This window comes from Perna viridis, chromosome 3 (genome assembly GCF_037379345.1).
Source record: "Perna viridis isolate PV_CMFRI_1.1 ecotype Kerala chromosome 3, ASM3737934v1, whole genome shotgun sequence".
In the NCBI taxonomy this organism is placed as follows: domain Eukaryota; kingdom Metazoa; phylum Mollusca; class Bivalvia; order Mytilida; family Mytilidae; genus Perna; species Perna viridis.
Window position 1 is genome coordinate 11,203,766 of NC_142447.1, and position 7,303 is coordinate 11,211,068.

Sequence of the window (7,303 nt, forward strand, 5' to 3'; positions counted from 1 at the left end):
AAAAGACAGTCTCTATTCACAGTATCGAAAGCCTTCTTTGCATCAACAAAACAAACAAATCTTTTATTGCACTCTTTCTATTCTTGATGATATTGTCAATAACTTAAATGTGATCAAAACAGTTTCTACCTTTACGAAAATGATTCTGTTCATCATAGAGTACATTATTTTCTTCTAACCAAAGATTTATGCGTTTGTTTACAATATCATTACAAACTTTACATGAAATAGACAAAATTGTAATTCCCCTTTATGACTGAGGGTCAAATTTACATTTACAAACCATCATTTTTGGAATCGGATTAATAATACCCTTTAGCCAAGGGTTAAACATGTTGGTCAGTCCTCACCTTAACCTGGAACAGTGGTGGGGGGAATACAAAAATAAAACGAACTAAAAAATCTTTTGAATTCTTGAGATCGAAACAAAATATAAACTTTTTAATAAATAGGACAAAAGACAACATGCTGTATCTACCTCAGAAGAGTAGAATGTGATTGAAATCCAATTTTTATTAATTAACGACAAGTGCAGCCAAACTTCAGCATCTTTATGTTAATAGAAATAAAATCCTATTTTATAGAAACGAAAACCGTGACCCAACAATTTACCGGTAAGCCTTAAACATCGCTAAAACACGGGCATATCGAACAAGTTGAGAAACATATACACCGTATGAAGGAGCCAAAGGAACGTCCCCGTCAAGGAAGTAAAAATTAACTATTCGAAACGAAAATTCTTCCCTCTTGTCATAAATTTGAGTTTTTAGCTAACCTATTTAAATGGAAACATTGAAATCCATAAAAGGACAATTAAAACTGTTCTTATTAGCTTTATTTATAGTCAATTCCTTATAATATATTTAAGCAGTGTATTTGAAAATGTCATGATTATTGACCGCACATAAAGTATTATGAAATTTTTCAATTAAATCAGATTTTGGAAGGATCTTTATGAAGTTTGGCCATAAACTGAGATTCATAACAGTACAGGTTATCTGCTAAAGGAGCACATTTGTGCTCATCGAATGACTTATCATGAAACTTTTACCTAAAGTACTTTGTCAGGCCACTGTTTTCTAGTTATGATCGAAACCCACATTAATTGCGAGTTTTGCTTTTCAAGCGCAATAAATAGTATGGGAAGTCCTTTGAGTACTGTTGTAGGACCTATTATAAGAATCATTTTATTTTGGACATGACATGGTTATGAAAAGGATTAGTGTTCGGTAATTTTGTTGTTACCCTTATTTAAAAATTTAACGTTTAGACTTGCAAGTTATAGGCTGAGAACTACAAGATTCATGATTTTTATATATTTTTGGTGGAGATTTTTCGAGAGCATTAGTTATTATAAGAAGTAGTCTCACTTTTCTACTCGTGCCATTAAAAACCTTTTGTAGGCTTTTGCATAAAATTAAAATTTTGACAAAATAAGATAAATATTAAGAAGGTAACTGGAATAGATGGCAAACCAGCAAAGGTAATCGGTTATTGTGCCACAAATATCATTTCTGATAATAAGTGGGGTATTTCTAGATAGACTCAAATAAGCTGTATAGATAAACCTCTTCACAAGAAAAATGACCCATCGATTAAAACAAATCATTGGCCTGACAGTGTACTGCCAATTTTTGTCTCCAAACGCTGAAAAATATTTCACAAAAATTTACCATGCATTTAGAATAGGGAAAAGTTTACAAACCACTTGACTATTGACAAGAAAAACTGTATAGCCGCCGTTCTTATGGATCTTTCTTAGGCTTGCGTCAGCAGCTTCTATTAATTCTTATAGACAAATTTTATACAAAGTGCGTTTCTTCTCTTTTTTTTTCCCACCTTAAGTAGTACTTATTTAATTACGCACAACAAATCAAAGTAAAAAGTATCCTTAGTAAGTGTCATATTTTCCTATTAAAAAAAGGGTACAATCAACAATAATGATGATGAAAATGAATCTAAACTTAAAACATAAGTTTTAGCTGATGTAAAAAAAACTCTGGTAAAAACGTGAATTTATACAAATAATGCTTATTTGCCATGTGAAAACTGGTATTCATTTTAGTTGTCAAAATCACATAGAAATTTTTATAGAAAGGCATGTCAGCAATTAAAAATACTTTTGAGACCTTTATAAATAAACTTACAAAACTTATATTTTTTTTATACTTTTCAACTTTATCCTTTGGCTTGGCATTTCTGTAAAAAAAAATTAAATTCTCAAACAAAAAGGCACAGGTAAGGGCACTACGTTTAAAATATGACGAATATTCAAGGTAAAACTTTCAACTTGTTGAAACAACTGCTGCTTTGCCCTCATGGTTTTATTCATATCAAAAACGCCATCTTTATATCAAATTATTAATATCTGTCAATCTCCTGCACAGAAGTATTTGATATACAAAACCTATAGTTTCAACACATGCTATATTTATTGGAGATGGTTTTTTTTTTTACAAATTTCTGAATTTCTTGGGTCGTCTAGGCATTGGCACATTTTGACGCTTAAACAAAAGCAAATTGCATAACCCTATTAAACCGCTGACGTTGACCTTTGACCTTATTCTTTTGGATAAATTGCACCAAAGTAAACTTTTGCGACATGCTTAAAACAGTTCGTCTTTTAAATACCTTTAAAATGATACCAGTCAGATGTGTGGTACTTAGTATGTCAGTCCTCTGAAATTTAGAGATGACGATATTTTTTGACGAATTAGGTGGACAGTTGTTACAACAGAACATTTGAATACCTAAGGGAATAAATTGCAATTGTGTGCCACTCATGACGACCAATCTGTTACTTATTTGTAGTTATTACTAGGACTACTATAAAAATAAAAGTGAAGTTTTTCTGTTTCTTCATAAAGTTAGTGTATTGACTTCAAGGATTACTGACATTTGATCTACTCAAATATACTTACAACCAAAGAGACAAATAATTCAGCTTCTTCTGTTATATAACTGGACCGTAACCTATACATATATGATAGGGTTGGTTGAAATTGGAACATAAAACGACAAAAAGTGAAGATTTCTGTCAAGGAAGTCTATTTATAGACTGAACTTGACTTAGAGATCGTCGGCAACCAAATTACGTAACCAGATAGACATTTCAACATATAACTACCAAAATCAAACTCCGGGTTATTCTCCTTGCAAAGTTTGCATTAAGATATCGCTCGACCGCCGATCAGACTCCATGTCAAATATGTGATGTTTACTTTTCGTACGACATGGGCGTATAACGATATTAAGGCTATTTAATATTTGTAGAACTGCAAGATTTCAATGATTATATGATATTAACTATTTCAATTTTGACACAGAGAGCTGGACTATTTTGTCAAATTGACCCAAACATTCGCACTCGAAGCGAGGAAAGCTCAATCGAGATTTGCCACACCCCTAGACCTATATTGCATTCTATACCACACCCACAGACCTATATTGCCTTCTGTATACCACAACCCTAGACTTATATCGCACACCCCTAGAGCTATATCGCAAACCGTATATCACACTCCTAAACCTATTTCAAGTACCCTATATATATCACACCCGCAGACGTATATTGCATACCTTATATCACATGCCTATACCTATATGACATACTGTATATCACACCCATGGACCTATATCACATTCTCTAAATAACACCCACATACCTATATGGCATACCCTACATCACACTCCTAGACATATACTGCATATCATATATCACACCTTGCACAGAACACAATTGAAGTACATTTTGTATAGATAAAATATAAGAAAGAATGCACATGACATGCAAAAATTTGTTTGATATGCAGTATCAACCCTCGACCTATATCACCCCGCGGGCCAATGGCTCTTGAGTTGATATAGGAGTCTCCTATTGATACTGCATGTGATTATGGCATGTACTATTCAGTATGGAATTTAAAGAAATAGTAATACAATGTACATGTGTATTATATCCATGTAAGTCATAACTGATTATCAATCTGGTTCTTTTTAGTACATTTTCAAGATATACCAGATACATTTTCTTTAGAATGCGGATTATAAAGTAAGAAACAGGATTTTCATGACACAAGAAAGACACAGTTATGTTAGAAGTTCTGTGTCCATGAAAGTGCATTGAAATTGTGTTGGATATTAAGGCCACCAAAAAGTAGACCTTTACTAAGAGGTAATTTTCATGAACATTCTTACTGGTACAATGTACTAAGTAAGTGTTGAAAGTATATATTATTTATTCATATATTTTGTATGTACACAGTTATTTAAAATTTTCAAAACTGGTGATACATGTAAGTATACTGATTTTATTGCTTGAATAGAACAGTGTAGTCATATTTCATAGAAAAATTTGCATGAAATTAAGATATTTGTAATATAGTAATACATGTATCTAATTTGTTTTCTACTTTACAATGTGACATTTATTGCTCATAGATAAATCAGTATTCAGGGATTGATCCAGAGATTTTGAAATGGGGGTCCAAACATCAATATAAATCAGCAGGCAGCTAAAATCATACATAAAAGAAGCCCTAAAGTAATATCCTTAGCAAGCTTTCCATTTTCTGTATTTTAGAAGGTTTTTGTCTGGTAAATGAAATGACTTTAATTTATTGTTTTAAACTCATCACTTCAAACCACTTTTTATGATCTGTCTGGTTATTAGGGAATGTTGTTTTATCAATGTATGACAGGTGAAAAGTAACCTGTTTTACTCTTACTTACATGTATATGTTACCTGTTATTAATAGTTATTGAAACAACGATGTGCTCATGAAATACACTGTACATTTTTTGTAAAGTTTGTTATGTTATTTCAGATAAATTTGAATTATTTTTGAGAAAGAAATGTTTATTTTTTTCTTATCAATACAGCTGATAGAGATATTAAAAGAATAAAACCTAAATTCACTGAAATAAAGTAGATATATACTTTATTAACATTTTTTAATGTAGGGCAAAAACTATGAATAATGACAGAAATATTGTTTGCAAATTTTCGATCGACCAGTATTGATCACTGTGGGAATATTGACCAGGTGGTTTAAAAACCAGTGAAAACCTAGTACTGTTATAACCACCCAACCTTTATTTTTGCCTTATTTGCATGAAGTTATATGTACATGTAACAATATTTCCCACCAATAGGCTCCATATCATATGGTTAAAATACATGTATAGTTTCATGAATATACATTTTAACATTTTGCATATATCAGACACTGTTATGATTTGTTTTCCTTGATTTCTTTTCAGTGGTTATCATTTAGAAGTTTCATTTTATGAAGTGAGAAGAAAACAAAAGTAAAACATACCATTTCTGTGCTGCGACACTATCTGAGCATGAAAGTTCATGATTCTCAAGTCTGGTACATGTATGTATAGCATGAAGCAGCTGTAAATGTATATGTCAACATCTCTTAATAAAAAAAACTATAAAAACATTAGCACTTATATATTTGCAAAGCACAAGAGTTACTTGAATTGTAATCTTGTACATATTTGTGAAACAATCATGCAGAAAAAAAGTGAAAGAAATGCACATACATTATTGAAAGCAGACAGGTATAAAACACTCAGCAAAGAGTGATTCATCATATAAAAGTGGTATTCATGAGGTATGAGCTCACTTTAACTTTTTTTGTTTTGGAGAGAAAAAAAGATGGATTTATAGTCAAAGTGCATGTGTGATTAAGACATCATATTCACTGTATTCACCACATATCACTGACTTTCCAACTTAATTGGAACCTTAAATTGCTCAAATCTGTGAGTACAAAGTTGTTTTAGTTCAATGATCTTTAAACTACATAGTAACTTTTGTAACAAGAGTTTTTATCCTTGTTTGAACTGAAAAATTCCTAGAGAAAGGTAATCATTTATTGCACATACCATAGCCTAATCTAGACAACAATGACAAGGACAAATTTTAGTTTTAATTTATTACAAAAAAAATTCTACACCAAAGTGAGCACAAGAAAGGAAAAGTTTTTTTGTTCAATTTCCTCTGTGCTGTAGGATTCATTTCTACTTAATGCATCTCCAAACTGAAATTTCAAGGTATTGGTCCAATCTTACTTTGAAAATTCATCGAATATTGATAGTCAGTGATTCTCACTGGAATTCATATTTTGTAAGAAATACTGTTTTAAGTATTAGGAAATTTGAGTACATCAACGTACGTGTACAGCCAGGAATACCAAAAGCAATAATACAAAAGAAGACCCAAAAATATATATTGATAAACGGACTGTATAAATATACACTGCGTTAAAACAAATGATTATTCTTTAAACGGACTAAGTTTTGATCGGTTTATTTAGCTTACAATTTGGTTACATGAATATTTTTGATTACTTTGAGTTCTTCCTTGACTCAGTTCCTCAGCACTTTGATTAAGTTTCTAATTGCAATCTTCTGATTTCTTAGTCGCAATGTACCAAATTTTCAATCTATCGAGTACTAGTATACATTTCAAACAGTTATAATTTGTTACTGTCTTGCAGGTAATTTGTACACTACTTTTTTTTGTAAAACAAAGATACTGTCACATAAACAAAGATACTGTCACATAAAGACTAAGACAGAAGTATGTTTAGCTTTTATTGAAAAACACCTTTTTTTTATTCATGTTAATTCATGGTTATAATCACAGATCGAATGACCGATTGAAGTTTCTTTATCAAAGACAACTTTAAAAATTATTTACGCCTTACTGGATAGACAATCCATTGAACTTGATGCTTATCGAATTGTGCTTACGTGCAAGGACATGTGCTGCTGACAAAGCAAGACATGCTTATCCCTCCAGAGAATCTCATTTTTATAGGAGTTATTACTGCGAATGCTTTATTTTTTACGTAATGTCTTGCGATTTATATTTTCAATTTGTAAACTTTAAAATTTCAACAGCCTACCAAGACATTGCAAACAACAACACGTAAAATCAGTCAAGACACGAGGACGAATCTTAATTGGGGAGTAAGTCCCCATTCTTCGTAGACTTTATTTGTAGAACTGTCTGCTAAGCTGCTCAGGTTTGGGTTTGTATTGTAGTCATCACGATTTGATTGATCAATATAAAGTCTGTATCTCACACACGAGAAAAGACATTTTCAGTTAGATATGAGTAACAAAAACAGGTTGTATGCATTTATCTTAAAACACTACTTCTAATTTTCGGGTCTTCGAAAGAAAAATAAAGCGTTCAAAGTTAGCAGAGATACCAAAATTGTTGTCTAGATTAGGCTATAGTATATACAATAAATGATTACCTTTCTCAAAGAAATTTTTCAGT